Source organism: Macrotis lagotis, chromosome 2 (assembly GCF_037893015.1).
Source record: "Macrotis lagotis isolate mMagLag1 chromosome 2, bilby.v1.9.chrom.fasta, whole genome shotgun sequence".
NCBI classification, from domain to species: Eukaryota; Metazoa; Chordata; class Mammalia; order Peramelemorphia; family Peramelidae; genus Macrotis; species Macrotis lagotis.
The window spans coordinates 196,345,479-196,364,770 of NC_133659.1; the positions used below are offsets into that span (position 1 = coordinate 196,345,479).

Consider the following 19,292-nt stretch of genomic DNA (forward strand, 5'->3'; position numbering starts at 1 on the left):
TGCTATTTGCTCAGTTTCCTCTTCTGTAAAATGAGGATAACATCTGCATTCTAGGATTGTTGTGTCATATTTGTAAAGTATATTGCAAACCTTAAAGCTCTATGTAAATGCTAACATTATAGCATCATTGTTATTGTTATCGTTCAGGGATGAGGGCCTGGGGTGGGAGTGGTCTGATCCTGGATATCCAGAGCTTATTAGCACAGAGCTCTAGAGCTTATGAATTACATGGAATATTGTCCTTTGGGTACACACATACCTATATACAGAGTATATAAAATTATACACACAAATATGTTGCTCATTTGTGTCCAACTCTTCCTGACTCCATTTGGTGTTTTCCCGGCAAAGATACTGGAGTGGTATGCCGTTTCTTTTTCCAGCTCACTTTACAGATGATGAAATTGAGGTAAAGAGTTAAGTGACTTGCCGAGGGTCACACAGCTAGTGAGGGTCTGAAGTTGGATTTGAACTCATTAAGGGGAGTCTCCCTGACTGCAGGGCTGGCCCTGTATCCCCTGAACTACTGGCTGCCTCTACATACACAATACATATACATATATACATATATATATGCATATACAAAAATACATTTTAGGTGTATATATTTATGAATATATATATGCATATAAGGATACGTATATTTGTATTTTAAATGAGTATATATGTGTACACATACATACCCATATCATATATATGTACATAAGTATATATTTATATATACACACACACGTTTGTCCTCCTTTCTCAAAGTTGCACAGCTCACATCATCCTGACTTTAGGGCCAGACTCTACCCATTTAAATATTTATCATAGGAAGATAGGAAGTATATGTATTTTAGGTAGGTTTTTGCAAGGCAATGGAGTTAAGTGGCTTGTCCAAGGCCACACAGCTGGGTAAATTATTAAGTGTCTGAGGTCGGATTTGAACTCAGGTCCTCCTGACTCCAAGGCCAGTACTCTATCCACTGTACCACCTAGCCACCCTGAGAAAATATTTTTTCTTTTTTTAGATTTTTCAAGGTAATGGTAATGGTTAAGTGGCTTGCCCAAGGCCACATGGCTAGGTAATTATCAAGTGTCTGAGGTCCGATTTGAACCCAGGTACTCCTGACTCCAAGGCCAGTGCTCTATTCACTGCACCACCTAGCTGCCCCGAGAAAATATTTTTAATTGAAATCTATATTTTTGTTTTTTTTCCTTGTTAAAGACTGTTATTTGAGTTTTACAATTTTCCCCCAATCTTACTTCCCTCCCCCCCATGGAAAGCAATCTGTCAGTCTTTGTTTCCATGTTGTACACTGATCCAAAATGAGTGTGATGAGAGAGAAATCATATCCTTAAGAAACAAAAAGTATAAGAGATAACAAGATCAATGGTTTTTTTTTTTTTCGAAAGGGAATAGTCCTTGAACTTTGTTCAATTTCCACAGTTCTTTCTCTGGATACAGATGGTATTCCCCACTGCAGACAGCCCAAAATTGTCCCTGATTGTTGATCATCGCCCCCATGTTGCTATTAAAGTGCACAGTGATTTTCTGGTTCTGCTCATCTTACTTAGCATCAGTTCATGCAAATCCCTCCAGTCTTCCCTGAATTCCCATCCCTCCTGGTTTCTAATAGAACAATAGTGTTCCATGACATACATCTACCAGTTTGCTAAGCCATTCTCCAATTGAAGGACATTTACTTGATTTCCAATTCTTTGCCACCACAAACAGGGCTGCTATGAATATGTTTTTTTTTTTACCATTTTCATCATATCTTCAGGGTATAGACCCAGTAGTGGTATGCTGGATCAAAGGGTATGCTTATTTTTGTTGCCCTTTGGGCTTAGTTCCTCCAGAAAGGTTGGAGGAGTTCACAGCTCCACCAACAGTGTAATAATGTCCCAGATTTCCCACAACCCTTCCAACAATGATCATTATCCTTTCTGGTCATATTGGCCAGTCTAAGAGGTGTGAGGTGGTACCTCAGAGAAGCTTTAATTTGCATTTCTCTAATAATGATTTAGAGCAATTTTTCATGACTATGGATTGCTTTGATCTCATCTGTAAATTGTCTTTGCATATCCTTTGACCATTTGTCAATTGGGGAATGGCTTTTTTTTTTAAATAACTCAGTTCTCTATATTTTAGAAATGAGTCCTTTGTCAGAATCATTAGTTGTAAAGATAGTTTCCTAGTTTACTACATTTCTTTTGATCTTGGTTACAGTGGTTTTATCTGTGCAAAAGCTTTTTAATTTAATGTAATCAAAATCATCTAGTGTTTTTAGTGATGCTCTCCATCTCTTCCTTAGTCATAAACTGCTCCCCTTTCCATAGATCTGACAGGTAAACTAGTCTTTGGATCTTCTAATTTGCTTATAGTATTGTTTTTTTTTATGTCTAAATCCTGTATCCATTTGGATCTTATCTTGGTAAAGGGTGTTGGGTGTTGGTCTAATCTAAGTTTCTTCCATACTACCAATTTTCCCAGCAGTTTTTATCAAAGAGAGAGTTTTTATCCCAAAAGCTGGACTCTGGGTTTATCAAACAGCAGATTACTATAATCGTTTTGTGTGGGATGAGTTTACCTGCTTAAATAAAACTTGGAGACTTCTCAAGGTATGAAGAGAAAAGTTTCCTTTTCTCTCCATGTTTAAGAAGGAGCAAGGGCGTCCAATTCTCGAGAACTGAATAAAACTTTTCTCTTCATACCTTGAGAAATCTCTGAGTTTTATTTAAGCAGGTAAACTCATCCCACACAGCTGGGGGATTATATGCCCATTAGGGACCATTGCTCTCTCAGAACTTGGTGAAAATGTGCTGCTGCCCAGATTTAGCAGTTTGTCATTTTCTGGGAGTCTTGGTTTCCCCTCTGTGCAAATGATCTGAAGCAGAGAGACTTGGTAGGAAGAGAAAAGCAGATCTGTGGCCAAACCTGATCAATCAGTGGGGACAGCAGCAGTCGGTAACTCTGCACAGGCCTGAAGGTTAAGACTTTGGAATCTGCTAGATTCCTGGAGGGTGAGGACTATTTGGGTGACTGAGGGTTGGGGGGGGGGGGTGAGCCTGCGTATTGCGTATTGGTTGTTAAGAGACTTGGATCTAAGGGCACTTGATCCCAAGAGGTCTCTGTCAATATTTAAAATGGGAAGAGCTCAGTCCAGGCCTTTTCCCATGGAAAATAAGGGAAATAGGGATAAAGAGATTGAGGTACCTGTGAATAATCCATTAGGGAGAAGATTAAGTGATTGGGGTAAATTACCAAAATACAAAGGGAAAAGTAAGAAGAAAATTATTAAGTATTGTTGTCTTGTTTGGGGAACACATTTGGCAGGTCTTTGGGAGGGAGAGACTGTCGACACAACACTAAAATCTTCCCTCACGGCATTTCTGAGACATCAGGAATTTGCCATTGGCCTGTTTGATATGTGTTGAAATTGTCATTTTGGAAAATTGTTGTGTTTGTGTGAACTGTGCTTGTGCCTTGTCTGTCTATGTGTTTAGATTGTCTATTTACTTGTGTGTTTGGTTCTTCCATTGATTTGTTAAAAGGAGGGAAAAAGGGGAGTCAGTGAGTTCCCCTAAAAATTTGGGTTGCATCATTTAAATTGATGCTCTTTATTTTTAGGCAGGATTCATCTAATGCCCTCACTGGCATTGAGCCATTCTGCCTATGTTAAAATGGGTAATATGATCCCTCCCTCCTCATCCGTGTTGTCTCTTGAGCACCTCCAAGAGGGATTTTTTAAAAATTTTTATTTAAAAAGGAACGGATTTGGGTGTTAAATTGACTGAGGCCAAACTCCTCACCCTGTTTATTTTACTATTATGAGAAGCCCCCCCCATTCCTTGTTTATGTTCCCTTCTTTTTCCCTTTCTCCTCGATTCTGTGCTGCCAGTGTTTCCCCGTCCCTCCCCATTTCAGGATAGTTACTTCAGGAAGAATTAGTTAAGTAAGTATTAAAAGGGACCTTATGGGGCGGCTAGGTGGCGTAGTAGATAAAGCACCAGCCCTGGAGTCAGGAGTACCTGGGTTCAAATCCGGTCTCAGACACTTTAATAATTACCTTAGCTGTGTGGCCTTGGGCAAGCCACTTAACCCTGTTTGCCTTGCAAAAACCTAAAAAAAAATAAATAAAAGGGACCTTATTTTGAAGTTAAAGAAACAGAAAAGAGTGAGAGCATTAACAAATATGTAAACAAATAATAGAAAGAAATGCTATTTTAATTTGAAAAGGTTAGGGGAAAATAAATTTCAGAAAGACAAGAGAGTCAGGTTAATCCTAAAGTGTATAATGTGGTTACCAAGATATACCTGTATGGGGAAACTAAATAATTTTTTTTCCCAGAATGATATGGCATCATTAGCTTCAGTTTATCAATATAGATTCAGATGTTGTTAGTTATTACAGAAAATTATGTGACATGTAAGGGTTGAAGAATAGAAGACCAGTCCCCCCAGAAAGAATCTAGGATGGTCTCTCAAAAAAAGTTATTCAGTTTACTCTATTTGAAGAAGGGGGGCAGGGAATATTCTAATTAAGTTAAGGGATTTTTGAATGACTGCCTTTTCCAGGATTTTAGCAGCTATAATCAAGAAATGTTAAATATTAAAACCTTGGAATGGAAAATGTATTGTGAAAAGAGGAATCATATCTGTGGTTTATATAGCTGTATAACCTATGTGAATCTAGTTCAGAATAGTATGAATAGTCAAGAAGAGCTAATGAAAAGGAATGGTGGAAAATGTGAGTTGTATAGTTTGAGTAAGAGATTCTGAAAGTACTTTAAAGAAAATCCAGATAGACAATTGGGTTTTCTTTTGAACCATTTGTTAAGTATGGAAATTGGTAAAAGCATGTAGACAGAAGGTTTGAGCAGGGTTGACTTTGTATATAAAAAGATGGATTTTGGGGAAACTTTGAAAAATGGTTTACAAATCATTGTAAGAAAAGAAGAAAGTATAGAACTATAGAAGTCTATAGGGAGATAGATATGTGTTTAGATGAGGTTGGGCTGATTTAAAAATTGCATTAAATTGGCACTTTTTTGCAAGTTTGGCAGTGGATTGGAGAAGTAATAAACCCCATAAAATGAAAAGTTTGATATGAAAGCAATTGCTAGGTAAATGTTAATCTCATGTTATTGATTCTATAATATGCTAATCTAAAGATACATGTAAATTGAATTAAGGGGTTTGTAAAAAAAAATTGTTTGAGTTTGAATTCTGATGTTTTATGGCCCTTCCAGAGTCATGGGAGTCAGGACAGACTTGTGAATTAGCTTTAGAATAACTAAACAAGGGGAAGGTAATATTTGCACTGATTGGAATGTAGTTCATGTATTTGGGGAAAATCTGTAGTGAGTAATGATAAACAGTAAAGGTAAAGAATTAGTCCATATTACTTTGATATCTCAAATTGTGGGGAATCTCCAATTCCCAGAACATAGAATGTTCTAATATTAAGAAATGTTGGTCAGTGAGGATAGAAAGCTCTTATAAGTGAGAGCATTGAGAAGTTAGAATTGTTCTGATAAAGATAAGAATTTGCAAACATTTTAGGCTTTTGAAAGGAAAATAATTTAAAGCTAATTTTAATATGACTTTTGGAATTTAAGAGAAGTATGAAGAAAATCTTGTAGTCATAAGAAGGGATTTTTTTTAGCAACAATTGGTCTTAATTCTTGGTATTTAAAAGTTTTTAAGGAGTAAAGAAAACATACATGTAATTGAAATATGCTGTGTACAATTAGTAAATTTTGTATAAGAACAATTTAAGCTATACTTTTTGAGATTTCAAAAACTTTTGTAATAACAAATTATGAATTGAAGTTTCATCTATCACATTTGTAAAGATTTTGTTATAAAAAAACAAACAAACTAGAGAATACCTTGCCAATGGGTTATAGTTCTCAAGGTCTTTTTGGCCCAGAAAATTTGTGAAAGGCTTTGTTTTTTTACCTCATGTTTATGAAAGGGAATATTGATATCTGAGATCAAGGTAGCTTATTTATTATCTGTTAAAAAGAGGAAATTATAATATAACTGTAACACTGTCATGGGTAATAAGTACATTGGGCTTTTGAAATTATTGTATAAAACTAATTTTGATAGAGTATCTTCTTTTCTTTGAAAATAGAAGTATATATGAAAGAGATAAAATAAATTATAAAGCAAAAGTTCAGAAGTTTGCATGCAAAAGATAATTATGTTAACTTGAAGAGAATCTGTTGTTTATGTTGCTTTAAGAGAATGAGATGTCTACATGTTACGTTTCATGTAGGTTAAGAATTTTATGTTTACATTATATCTTAACTGCAAGATACCCTTTCCAATGATATTGAATAAAACTGAGGGGCTTTGGAAAATGATTAGGAAATTAAAAATTATGTAACCCTAATTAGATGACTTATCAATTAAGTAAAATTGGAGGTGTTAACATGTGATCTGCTTTTGGAAATATAAACTATTTTACTGTAATGATGTCACTTGGAATTAATGATTGTTAATGAAGGAAATTATCAAAGCATGATCCTCTGGGTTCCCTGAAATTTTAAATGTGTTGAACCTTGCTCTAGATCCATAGGTCCAGGTATAATTGTCACAATGGAAAGATTATTTTGTGAAATCTAGTTCTTAATGTGTCACACTTATGACTGTTTTGTTAAATTTGGAGACCTCAGCCCCTGAATTTCCAAACCCCATCCCCCACCTGTCACCAGGTCCTGTCTGTTTCCCCCTTGGAAGATTCCTTTGATAAATCAAAAGGGGGGAATGCCATAGCAGGGAAGGTAACGAACATTCCTAGACCTGTTTCCCCTTCCCCCTGAACCAGCCTACTCACCCCTCAGAAGATTCCTTCGATGAATAAAAAGGGGAGATAGTAGCAGAAGGATGGTGGGGAACTGGCAGAAAAATTCTTCTCTCAAAAACAATAGAGATAGTAAAAACTCCTGCAGCAGGTTTTGAGTATCTCTTGGTTTTTGTTGACACACTTTCAGAAAGGGTAGAAGCTAATGAAACAGCCTTGGAAGTAGTTTAAAAAAAAATTCTAAATGAGCCCCTCCCCAATTTGGCCTCCAGCTAGGAATGAGGTCAGACAAAGGCCCTGCCTTTACAGCTAAAATCTCTCAAGTAATACTCCAAATCCTGGTAGAACTTGACTGCTTTTGAATGTTTTGAAAGTAACCCTATTTAATGTATTCTGATGACAGGGATACTTAGAGTACATATATGTGATATATGTGTAGGGAAGGGAACTGATTATGACCCCCCCCCCAATCTAAATTGTGAAGTGGATTCACTTGGAGATCTAATTAGGTAAAACAACTATTTTAGAAGGGGACTTTTAATCAATTTTCTTTTTTATATCAGATACCAGGATGGTCAGCAAAAGTAAATGCTACTGGGTAAATGTCATGTTTTTGCAGCCAAGATGTCAGATGACTGGGATGTGCAGCCAAAGGGGCGACTTCTCAGTATGGCTGAGTTTGGACCCCTCTGACTTGATTTCCCCAAAATGACATTTGGATATCTCACCTGGAAGAATAAATCTGGCCTAAGACATTTGACTTGTCCGTGTGACCTCTGCCTGTACACTGACATTCAGTACTTATATCTGTAAAGGAATTTTCCTTTAATGTCCTGGATCTTTATAGTTAGTTACTAAGTAAACTAGAAAATGAAATTTTAGGTGAATTGGATCTAATAGCCAGAGATTAGGTGTGTTAGGTGTGTGGCTGACACCTGCTAACAGCTTCATGTTAAAATAGGAATTAAGTTCTTTAATTTTATTTAAAAGTAATATTTAGGTAAGAAGAACGGGAAATTCTTAGGATAATTAGACCTAGCTTAAGGAAAGGAATGTGTGTCAGATAAGTATAACAGGAAAAGGAAAATCAATGGTATATTTGAGAATATTTTGAAAAATTTCATTTTGGTTAAGGATGTTTGAGCCATTATTGTAATAAGAGCAAAGGCTAAGATTGTTTTATGTTTAAACCATACACTGGGTACTCTGAACTAAGATGATTGTTGAATGTATGTTACTAGCTTAAGACAGTATGACAAGGGGTGGCTAGGTGGCGGATAAAGCACCGGCTTTGGAGTCAGGAGTACCTGTAGTACCTGGGTTCAAATGTGGTCTCAGACACTTAATAATTACCTAGCTGTGTGGCCTTGGGCAAGCCACTTAACCCCATTTGCCTTGCCAAAAAAACTTAAAAAAAAAAAGACAGTATGACAATTCTCTTTGGGAGTTTGCTCATATAAGTAAAACACTAATGAAAGTTTATTGTGTTAAAGTTAAGTATGTGCATCAATATGGCAATAAGGTAAAATGTAAATTGCAATAAGCCCCAAAATCTCATTGTCTTGAGAAGAAAACATGAGTTTTGATCTGAGTTAAAATGTTAAGCAGTTTCTTTACCAGAAGACAAAAGTCTCAGCTAGTCACCTGAGCTGGAGAGGACTTTTTGGAACAGATTTAGAAGATGCAGGACATTGGAGGTCTCCAGGAGAGAAGAGAAGAGAGGAGAGACACTGGACCAATTCATCAACATTTCTCACCTATGTGTACATTGTTTATCTGTAACTTCCCCCTGACTCTGGAAAATGTGGCCTGCTAAAGGTTTTTTTTTAAATTTATTTTTATTAAAGATATTGAGTTTTACAATTTTCCCTCCAATCTTGCTTCCCTCCCCCTGCTAAAGGTTTTAAGGGGTTGAGCAAACATGAAAGAATTCACTTAGAAAACCAATTCTGAGCCAGAGGAGAGAGACACCAGTGGCATATGGCTAAGTCAGTTCAGGTTGACTATTGTTGATAACTACTGGTCAGGATATTTGCCTGGGGAGTAGCAAATATCTAGACATGTTCAGAAGCAGGGTAACATATATTCTGGACTGTACAACTTAGAGATGGGTGACCTTAGGCTCATGTGAGATTAATGATGGTACCTGGATCCCTTGTAAAAATGCACAAAAAGGGGACTTAAGGGAAACGATGACGAGTTAATGTGGACTTGCAAGGAAAATGAGGATATCAGATAGATGGACCAACAATGTGAATCTATATTACAGCTATTTGAAGAAATCTCATCAAAATAAAGAGGGATTGAATGGGATAAAGTATGAAATTTCTTCAGTAGAATATTATAGATTAGAAATAGTTAAAGCTGTGTGTTATGTCCCTTCTGCCCCTCCTCCCCTGACAAGCAATTTTATGTTACCTTGACCAGAATGTAAAGAGTAAATTGACCCTGTCTTATCTGGACAAATCCAGATGGTTCTATATTTCCTGTCCTGGAGGGGGAGAACCTGTCTCTGTTTGAATTATATGCTTTTTCTTTAGAGTAATAGATTGTGAAGACCACATTCCTCACTAATGAGGATGGGTCATTAGGGGGGGATCTCACTTGGATAAATGAATCTTGGATTTCCTGCTCTTTACCCCTTTTCTCTCTCTCCATGTTTAAGACAGAGCAAGGGGGTCCAATTCTCGAGAATTGAATAAAACTTTTCTCTTCATACCTTGAGAAATCTCCAAATTTTATTTAAGGGTAAATTCATCCTACACAGTTTCCTGCTATTGCACCTAGTCTATTCCACTGGGCCACCACTCTGTTTTCTGTTTCTTAGCCAATACCAAACAGTTTTGGTGACTAATGCTTTATAATATAATTTTAGATCAGGTAGGGCTAAGCCCCCTTCTTTTGTACTTTTTTTCATTAACTCCCTGGAAATTCTTGACTTTTTATTTCCCTATATGAATTTACTTACAACTTTTTCTAACTCATTAATTCTTTTGGAATTTTGATTGGTAAGGCACTAAACAGGTAGTTTAGTGAAATCAACATTTTTTTTAAAGTTTCTGAAGGTAAATTAATAGTCCTGTCTATGCCAAAGAGCTGCCTAGAAGCTCAGCTCCTCCTTTTCCTGAGTCCAAAGGTAGGGAAGTTCTAGGAGTCTCAGGACTTTGGATTTGAAGAGTGATCTTGCTGGAAACCAGTTATGACTGGAATGCTCTCAACAGTGTACACCATTACTACAAAATTTTACTAAGGTCACAAATGTATTTATTCTTATGCTGTCCCAAGAAGCCCTGATTACAGATAAATAGCTGTAGCATCTCAGAGGGATAGGATCCCAGTTTCAACAAATACTAGCTGTGTAAAACTGGACAAGCTCCCCGAGACTCTCACCATCTGCAAAATGGTGGTGATCTCTTACTTAGCTCACAGGATTGCTGTAAGGTTCACATCAACTATGGATGTGAAGTGTGCAAACTGTAAAATGCTTTTTAAACTCGATTTGTTAATATGAAGTAGAATGAGACAGCAAGTCAACAGAAAAACAAAGGGAGATTAGAAACTCTTCAATGACCTAGAGCCTCCCCTCCCCCCCGGGGGGGGGCTGTTTCTAGGTTTTTTTTCTAAAATGTTAACTCTTTGTTACTCTCATCCTTACTTTTCCACCCTAACTAATCATATGACTCCAGCCTTCCACCACTGGAATAGAAGCTCCTTGGGCTGCCTGTAAATTAGTCTTCTTCCCAAATGTCTGATGAATGTCAACCTTCAGTCTCCTTGAGATCGCTATCTTCCTCCTATTGTCTCTACCCACTTGGGTTTAAAAATAAACTCATCCCACAAGGGCTTTCTGCCTTCCCTCCAGCCTGAACACTGTAAAAGGATAACTCTTTTTCCCCTTAGGTAGGACCTGGATCAAGCTGCCTCTGAAATCAAGATGTCTGAGGTTGTGCTCCAGAACTCATCCCAAGCCATTTCTGGCCAATCAGAGGGACAAACTCTGAAGCTGGTGGAGTCTGAGGGTTGTGGGTAGAGCAAAGATGCATGAGTATGGGAAGCAAGAGGGTGGTTGGGAGACTGAGGATGTGTGTGTGTGTGTGTGTGTGTGTGTGTGTGTGTGTGTGTGTACACATGGAGGCATGAAGGCAAAAAAGTGAATTGAAAACTTGGGCAGGCTCAGTCTGATCTACCATATACACCCTCCTTTATGTTTTTCAGAATCTACAATGTAAATTTTTATGAACTTAGGTCAGGAAAAATAATTTTGACTGTGGCACCCACTTCATGGGTGCCAGGGATACTTCCCTTTCTAGTTCCCGAGAATACAAGGATCCTAGGGGCAGCTAGTTGATGCAGTAGATAGAGCACCAGCCTTGGAGTTCAAATCCAACCTCAGACACATTACCTAGCTGTGTGACCTTGGGCAACTCACTTAACCCACTGCCTTGCAAAAAAAAAAGTTGACTCTAGCCTGGGGATAAGGAACCAAATTTTCACCCTGCCTATGGCTCCATGTTGTCCTTAGAACCATCACTGGTTCTTCCCCCAGGACTAATCAGTCAAGTCCTATCAAGACTTCCTTCCCTTCCTTCTTTTCCATCTGCACTGCCATTCACTAGTCCTGGACCTGTTCACCTTATACATTTTTTTTCTATCACATCCAACAATCTATGAACCCATTTGGGTTTTTTTTAAGTTGTTTTTTTTTTTTTTTGCAAGGTAATGGGGAAAAGTGGTTTGCCCAAGGCCACACAGCTAGGTAATTATTAAGTGTCTGAAGCTGGATTTGAACTCCCGTCCTCCTGACTCCAAGGCTGGTGCTCTGTCCACTGCGCCACCTGGCCGCCCCTCATTTGGGGTTTCTTAGCAAAGATACTGGAGTGGTTTGCCATCTTCTCTAGTTTGTTTTACAGATGCAGAAACTGAGGCAAAGAGAGTTAAAGGACTCCCCCCAGGGTCACACAAATAGTACATGCAATACTGCTAATAATCTCCCTCCCAAATTCCAAAAAAACATTGCTAGGCTCATCTTTTAAAAACACAGCTTTGCATTTGTAAGAAGGACTATCGTTCCATAGGAAGAATGCTTAAATTGGAATCATTCATTAGAGCTGAGTTCAGATTCCAAATCTGGCCCTTATAAATGGGCCAAGATAAGTCACTTAGCTGCTTATAGTCTTTGTAAAGGGGGCCACAGGGTGACAGTGAAGAATTTTGTAAACCCTCCAGTATTTTCTAAGGTACTATGGAAATATGAATCATCATCATGACCCTATCATTCCTTGCCTCTCTGCCTCCATGTTCTCTCCACTGACTTCTTATAACCAGTCTTTCAGCTCCTACCATTTAGACCTTATTTATTCAGTATTTCCAGGCTGGAAGAGACCTTCGAGGTCATCTTGTTCAACTCCTTCACTTTTCAGATAAGCAAACTGAGGGAAAGGGTAACTGACTTTCCCAAGGTCACATAGGTGGACAAACATAACACTTGTCTCAAAATCCAAAGTTCTTGGGGTGGCTAGGTGGAGCAGTGGATAGAGCACCCGCCCTGGAGTCAGGAGTACCTGGGTTCAAATCTGGCCTCAGACACTTAATAATTACCTAGCTGTGTGACCTTGGGCAAGCTACTTAACCCCATTTGCCCTGGGAAAAAAAAATCTAAAAAAAAATCTAAAAAAATCTAAAAAAAAAAAGTTCTCTCCACCAGACCATGCTATTTGTGAATCTCATTGATCTGGGCATAATAACAACAATAAGAACTAGTGTAAAGCATTTGACACATAGCATCTCATCTGCTCCTTTCAAAAACTCTTATCAGAGTTATCATTTTACAGATGAGGAAACTGAGGACAGGGCAAAATTACTTGTTCAAGGTCATACAGTTTCAAGGCAGCATTTGAACTTGGGTCTTCCCAACTCTAGAGGCCAACTCTTTATTCAGTATACTCATGTACTCTTTAGGTAGCATAATATTTCCCACACACCATTTCTCCTGCCTTGAATTCTCTCTACTTCACTTTCACTTCTTTCTATCCTTCAAGGTCTAGAAGAAGTTCCACCACATAGCTAACGTCAATTATTCAAGGTTCTGAAGGTCTGCTTGTTCCTTTGAATTCCTAAGACAATTTTGGTGGCACTTAGTCTGTACAACCTTGTGCTGTGGGTGGTGCAGTGGTTGGATCTGGAATAAGAAATTTGGCCTCAAGACACTAGCTGTATGACCATGGGCAAGTCACTTAACTTCTGTCTGCCTCAGTTTCCTCATCTTCCAGGGCTGTTGTGAAAATAAAACGAATATTTTTAAAGTATTTTCATATCTTAAAACATTAAATAAACGCTGTAATTTTTTTTTGACTTACTTGTCCTCTTCTTTCTGGTGAGTCTCTGTGGTGAGGGAGCATGCCATACTTTTTTCTGGGACACACACAATGTATAATAGATAACTCAGGTGTTCCACACTATTTCTATTCAAAGCTTTCTTAACTTTACCATAAATTGATGGCAGAAACTACTGTTGTATATCATTGTAAAACAAATATAACTATATAATTAAAAAAAGATTTTCTGCATTCTATCTGATCCAGTGTCCTACAAAAAATGGTCTGGCCCACAAGACTGGTCCATGTATGTCCTAGAATGAAATCCTTATTGGTTTCTCTTTTTCTTTCCTATTTCTTAACATGTCTAAGACACCTCAGCAAGTTGTTCAGTGTGTTCTTAGCTTGCAAAGTGAGCTTAAATACAGGGGGAAATAAGACTAAATAAATGCAGTCCTGTGCAAAAGCACAGGAGATGGAAATATTCTATTTATTCACAAAACAGTCAGCTCCTCTACCATATCAATGAGCTTTAAGCTAAATCTTCAGGGTCTGATTCTGAGAAAATCAATACTTCTGCCTACATCTGACTGTTTTTTTAGGACAGTGCTAAGGGCTTTAGAGATATCCTTGAGTGTTGAGAATAAGAGGTTCATCACATGCATGTATACATCTTTCTGCTTTTAAGGAAACTAAAATCTGGAAGAGGGCAGGGTTTAAAATGACTTCAGAGCAGCATGGAGTATATGTGACATCAGAATGACAAGACCCACACAATCAATATTTCAAAGATACAGTCGTGGATATTTTCTTGGGACAGGGATTGGGAAGAAAAGAAGTTTTTAAGGAAACCACCTGTACAAAGAAAAAGGGGGCTTGATCATCAGGGGAACAGTTCAGGTGTCTGTAGGGTGAGGAGCTTCCAGTGGTGCACATACAGTACCAGTTAACAGAAGAAATGAGAGGGCTGTTGGGCATTTCAGATGCACTCCCTTGCTGGATAATTTATATACTAACAAAATACCTTCCTGTCAGCTTCAAGAAGCTAACCTGAGGGCCCCTCAATTCATTCTAAAGTCCTTGAATGCCTTACATTAGTATTTCCTATCTAGCAGTACATTCCCCACAATAATCTTTATGTAAGAAATGGGTAATGTTGGCAAGTGGGGGTCACCACCTTTAAAGTGTTTCTCTGAGGGTGGCCTATCCTCTTACCTTTACTAGAATCCCAAGCCTTGCCTGAATAGTAGCAATGAGCTATTAGATACTTATTCTGGGCCAACTTGAGGGGGCCAGGCAGTATTTCCATAACTTTGTTAGGTGAGGAGCCCCACTTGCTTAACAAGACCTTCTATCCTTTAACAAGGATCTTCTATCACTTTATTTGCACTGAAGGTCAAAATGATTCTTAGCCTAACTCACCCAAAAAAAAAAACCTTTTCAAGTCATAACCTGCTTCCCCCTCCCCCACTCTGGGTTGACAAGTTAAAGTCAACAATTCTTATAATTAATGGTTTAGCATTCTCATATAAATTTTCTTTATAAGTTGGCTCAGGGGCAGCTAGGCAACAATGGATAGAACACCGGCCCTGGAGTCAGGACTACCTGAGTTCAAATCCCGTCTCAAACACTAATTCCCTAGCTTTGTGACCTTGGACAAGTCATTTAACCTCACTGCCTTGCAAAAACTAAAACTTAAAAAAAAAAAAAGTTGGCTGAGTAGTTTGGTTTAAAACTGGTTTCATTTCTGGGTTCTGCTGCCCATGTTGACATTTCCCATTTCTGGGTCTGTTTCTGCAGCTGTTGAACAGTCTCTTCCAGCTCTAGAGGAATGATTTTTATCTAGGACTCTCAACTTTAGCAGCTAATGAAAATTCCAGTTCTCCAATTCTCATCTAAGTAAATTCCCATCTCCTCCATGATAGGATAGTAGATGAAATAAAAGATTATGATTCCATCAGATCCCGTACTTTTCATTTCCCAATGGCTCTTCGAGTTCTAGAATCAAGACTGTTTAAAAAAAAAAACAACACATCCCATCCAACAAGAGTAAACCAAACAGTCTACTCACAAACTGCACTCACCTGCCTTCTGGGGCTTTCACCTTTCACAGTCCTTAGTGCCCACTGAGGTAGTTCCCTGTCAGGGATACAAGACCTTGATTATTATTTCCAGTTCCTGGGCACAGGATCTAACATCAGACTGGTGTGGAAAGACAGGATAGACCAAAGCAGCCCTTTGAGTTTCTCCATGTTCTTTGTACAAAGATAAATTTCCAGTATTAAAAAAAAAAATTTCCACATCTAAATCTGTACTCTTCCCCTGGGGTCAGGCCCCAACTGGGTCACTGGATGTGCTTTCAAATCAGTTATGGACAGTTGCCTGGTTTTCCGCCTTGCTCAGAGTTGAAGACTGTCAGCTTCCTCAGCCCTCTGTGATGGCCCCAGGAGACAAACAGTCAAGTGCACTTCTGGGGGTTCAGCTAAGCTTGGAGGAAAGCAGGAAGGGCTCTCTTCTTGGGTCAGCTTTCCCCTGTGGGGATCCCTAAAGGGTATCTCTCTTCTGTACTTCCCTCCTCATAGAATTCTTATGACAGTATTTGGAGGGTAGGCAAAATATGACAAGAAATGATAAAATAAACCCTGATTGGGTCTATTCCACTGCTTTAGGAGATGGGGTTGCAGTTTGGATAAAAAATCTCCATGGTTTAGTAGACTGACAGATTGCTTTCTGTGGGGGGTGGGTGGGGGGAGGGAAGTAAAATTGGGGGGAAAATTGTAAAACTCAAGTAATATTCTTTAATAAAAATAAATTTTAAAATATCTCCATGATTTTACCTCTGGTGATGTAGTAAATTTAAGGGACTTCCCTTTTTTTCAGTTTCCACAAAGATCTCACTCTGTGTGTGGGGGTGGTGGTGGTGGTAGTAGAATGAGTCCCACAAAGTCCAACTACAAAAATGGCTTATTTCACATTTGGGGTGGAATGTTTCTTTCCATTTTGGTTGTACACAGAAGTCAGAGATCATTAAGAAAGGAAGGGAAGACAGGAAATATTCACTTAAAGTTCAGGCCCATTCTAGAGTTAAAGCTACTGCTAGCAAAAAATACTTTCCCTTTAAGTATGCATCTCAAGACTCTATTATGCTCCTTTTACCTGAATCACACATTTAAGATTGAAATCCTACTTTCTGAAGACTAAGGAGGTTTGGGTAGCAAGGTGGTACAGTGGATAGAGTATTGGGCTTGACTCACCTTCATGAGTTCAAATCCAACCTCAGATACTTACCAGCTACATGACCCTGGTTAAGTCACTTAACCCTGTTTGCCTCAGCTGCTCATTTGAAAAATGAACTAGAGAAGGAAATGGCAAACTATTGTCAAGAAAACTCCAAATGACATTCCAAAAATCTGAATATGACCAAACACGACAAAGAGATTTGACTACAACACTGGGGAAGAATTTGGAAATCCAGACTGGAAACCAGTTCCTGTTCTCAGCAAAATCTCCATCTTTATAGGGTTTAGCGCTATACTAATTATTTCCCAAATTATTTTCTCCAAATAAAGAATGGGTGAACTAATATGTACCAATTAATGAGATATCCATGGAAGGTATCTGAGGCTTAACATATTTCCTCAGGAACATTTGGAAAAATTGGTTTTAATTCTCAGTGTTTAGGAATTCACACATGTGACTTGGACAGTTACCCTTTTGTTCTGTTGTTACACAAATCTGGACTTTGACAAATTTACTGGGAGTCTACAGGAAGCTAATGGAAAAATTAGAGTGACTCGAGGTATTCTAGACACTCGTATTCTACTGTTTTGGTTTTTTTTCCTAATTTTTTTTTTTTAACAAATATGGTTAGGTTGAGTCAGATTTCTCAAGAAGAATCTATGCCTGTTCCATCACCATTAACAACTGTTGAGCAGCTCATGGGAAAACAAGATCAATGCAGCCTTTAAAGATTTGGAATCAACCTTTAGTCTTCTTCTTGGAGGAAGTCAGAATACCACTTACAATTCTGAACTGCACCATGGTAAGGCGGCTTATCCACAAACCTCCTTGAGGCAGACTCTCCAGGAAAACCACTGAAGAGATGCAGGGGAAGAAAGAGATGTGATGTGGAAGATCTGATTTCCTGAGCCTTTCCCTCTACATTTAAACTCCTTCCTACCAAAGATCACTTTCTAAATGATCATGACCCAAGCATGTTATTAGCCCAGCTATTCCCAAGGGGCCACCTCAGAAGGGTACATGTGACTGTAGGGCAGTTTTCTGAGGCAATTTTATTCTTGGGGGATTTTCTGCACAAGCATTCCCACTGAGATCAACTTACCAGGAACACTGAAGAAGAGAATCTGGTATCAAATGCTATAACTAAAACCATTAAGTTCTTGGTGGCATTATTTTATACAAAGAATGGGGAAAATCTGAAACACAACATTTTCCGGTAGCTGGATTACTAATGGGTTTCAAGTTTTGGAAAAAGATGCACAGACCACAAATGAATCTTCTAAACTGTATTTGGAACTGACAAAACATTCTTTCAAAAACAAAACCTTACTGGAGACGAATCCCTGGACACAGGGTTTGCCTCTGCCATAAAGCTTTACATTAACCACAGAGAGAATAAAATCAGAAATGTGTGATCTTTGGTACTGGAATGGATAGTTCGCCAGCTATTCATGCACTTTCCAATTTTCATACACTAAATAACATTAGGTCGTTGGTTAACTTAATTGGGTTTTCTGTTTGAATTGCCCTAGGAAGTTGGAGATCCCAGCTAATTTGGTTCAATATTCATTTGCTAAGTACAACTATAAATAATTAGTGCCTGAGGTAGAGACTTCCATGAAAGGCTTGTTACATAAAACACGACTGAGTAAAATATGAGAAAAGATTTCCAATCTTCTGCAAAGGACACAAGCAGACATGGCCCATGGCCCTTACTCAACCAAAACAAGTAGTCTCATCCTGAAAAAAATATAATTCCTATTTTTATTTCTGTAGGATTTTTGGACTGGAGCTGAAAACAATTTTCTTTGGTTGTTTGGATTCTGTAACACTATATATAGTTTTGCTCCTCTGAGGAATTGGTTGGTTATTACCTGTAAACATGGAATGTGCATGAATTAAACGTATTTAACATAACAGAGGAGAAAGAGCTGTCTAGGAAGCAGCAAATTACATTTTAAGGTCTCCATGATGTGCAGATAGAATGAATGACAAGCAAGCTCAGTTTAATGATTCCAAAATTTGATAGGGCCAGTAAATTAAGAAAGATTTACTGGCATGAATGAATTGGGATTGCCAAAATTTCAGCAATGTAGTTTCTGTTATAGCCCTCAATCAGGGTTTTTTGGGATTTTTTTTTGAAAGGGGAAGGATTTTTCTCATGAGATTACATGATTAGAAAAGGATAAAATAAAAGACACTGTCAGGTTCCATCAATATATACATAAGGTCCACTTCCTGAAAGCAAAAAGGTCGTGGGTCATTTTAACTGAGCTTAAAAGTAACCACAAACCATACAGGGGGATACCAAACAGGTGAAGGAAAAAGCCCTCTATCTAACACCTCATCCTTATCACTTCACCACTGCTGAGAGGTCTGAATCATTACCCTCAGATAATTTCCTCTGTCACTGGGAAGATCACTGGTAAACAAACATCTTATCAAAAGTCCTTCCAAAGAGGAAGGGGAAGTTTCAGATACTTGGCTTTTTACTGAAAATTAGCTGCCTCCCTCTCCTCTTCCCCCACCTGCTTATTAATTGCAGATGCTCTTCTTAGAAAGAGGTGGCATCACAATGTAATGCAAAGAGCACAAAGAGTGGAAATTCCAGCAGCTGGTGGGGGCTCTTGGGTAGACAGAATGCTACAGCTGCTGAAGTAAAACCCTTTCTCAGAAAACAGCTTGGGTTAATAAGGTTTCCCAGGTCTATTAAAAGGCTGTTGAGTCCTGTCACCTGTGGCACTGGAGGGACATTTGATTATCATTAACCAATTTTTTTAAACTGAATGTGTATCTTAACAGTTCAAATCCCAGACTTGGACAGATGATAAAATAATGACAACAATAATACTTGGTCCTGGTATCCTTGAAAGTTCTCCAGGAGCTCTGCGGAGACCAACCCTCACAACATCCCTGTGAGGTAGGCAAGAGACAGTTA

The 19,292-nt window shown here is 38.4% G+C and overlaps 1 protein-coding gene across 5 annotated transcripts in view; it reads right to left on the minus strand.

The window, feature by feature from the left end:
* The window catches only part of GJC1 (gap junction protein gamma 1), a 67,468-nt gene that overhangs the window by 5,718 nt on the left and 42,458 nt on the right, over positions 1 to 19,292 (minus strand). For 2 of the 5 annotated variants that reach the window (XR_012475916.1, XR_012475915.1), the window contains exon 4: positions 13,157 to 15,253. The exons of 1 other annotated variant lie outside the window; for it this stretch is intronic. The gene's annotated coding sequence lies outside the window, so the exon portion shown is untranslated. The remainder of the gene's footprint in view (positions 1 to 13,156; positions 15,254 to 19,292) is intronic. 2 more of the 5 variants (XR_012475917.1, XR_012475918.1) reach the window with 2 other exon arrangements.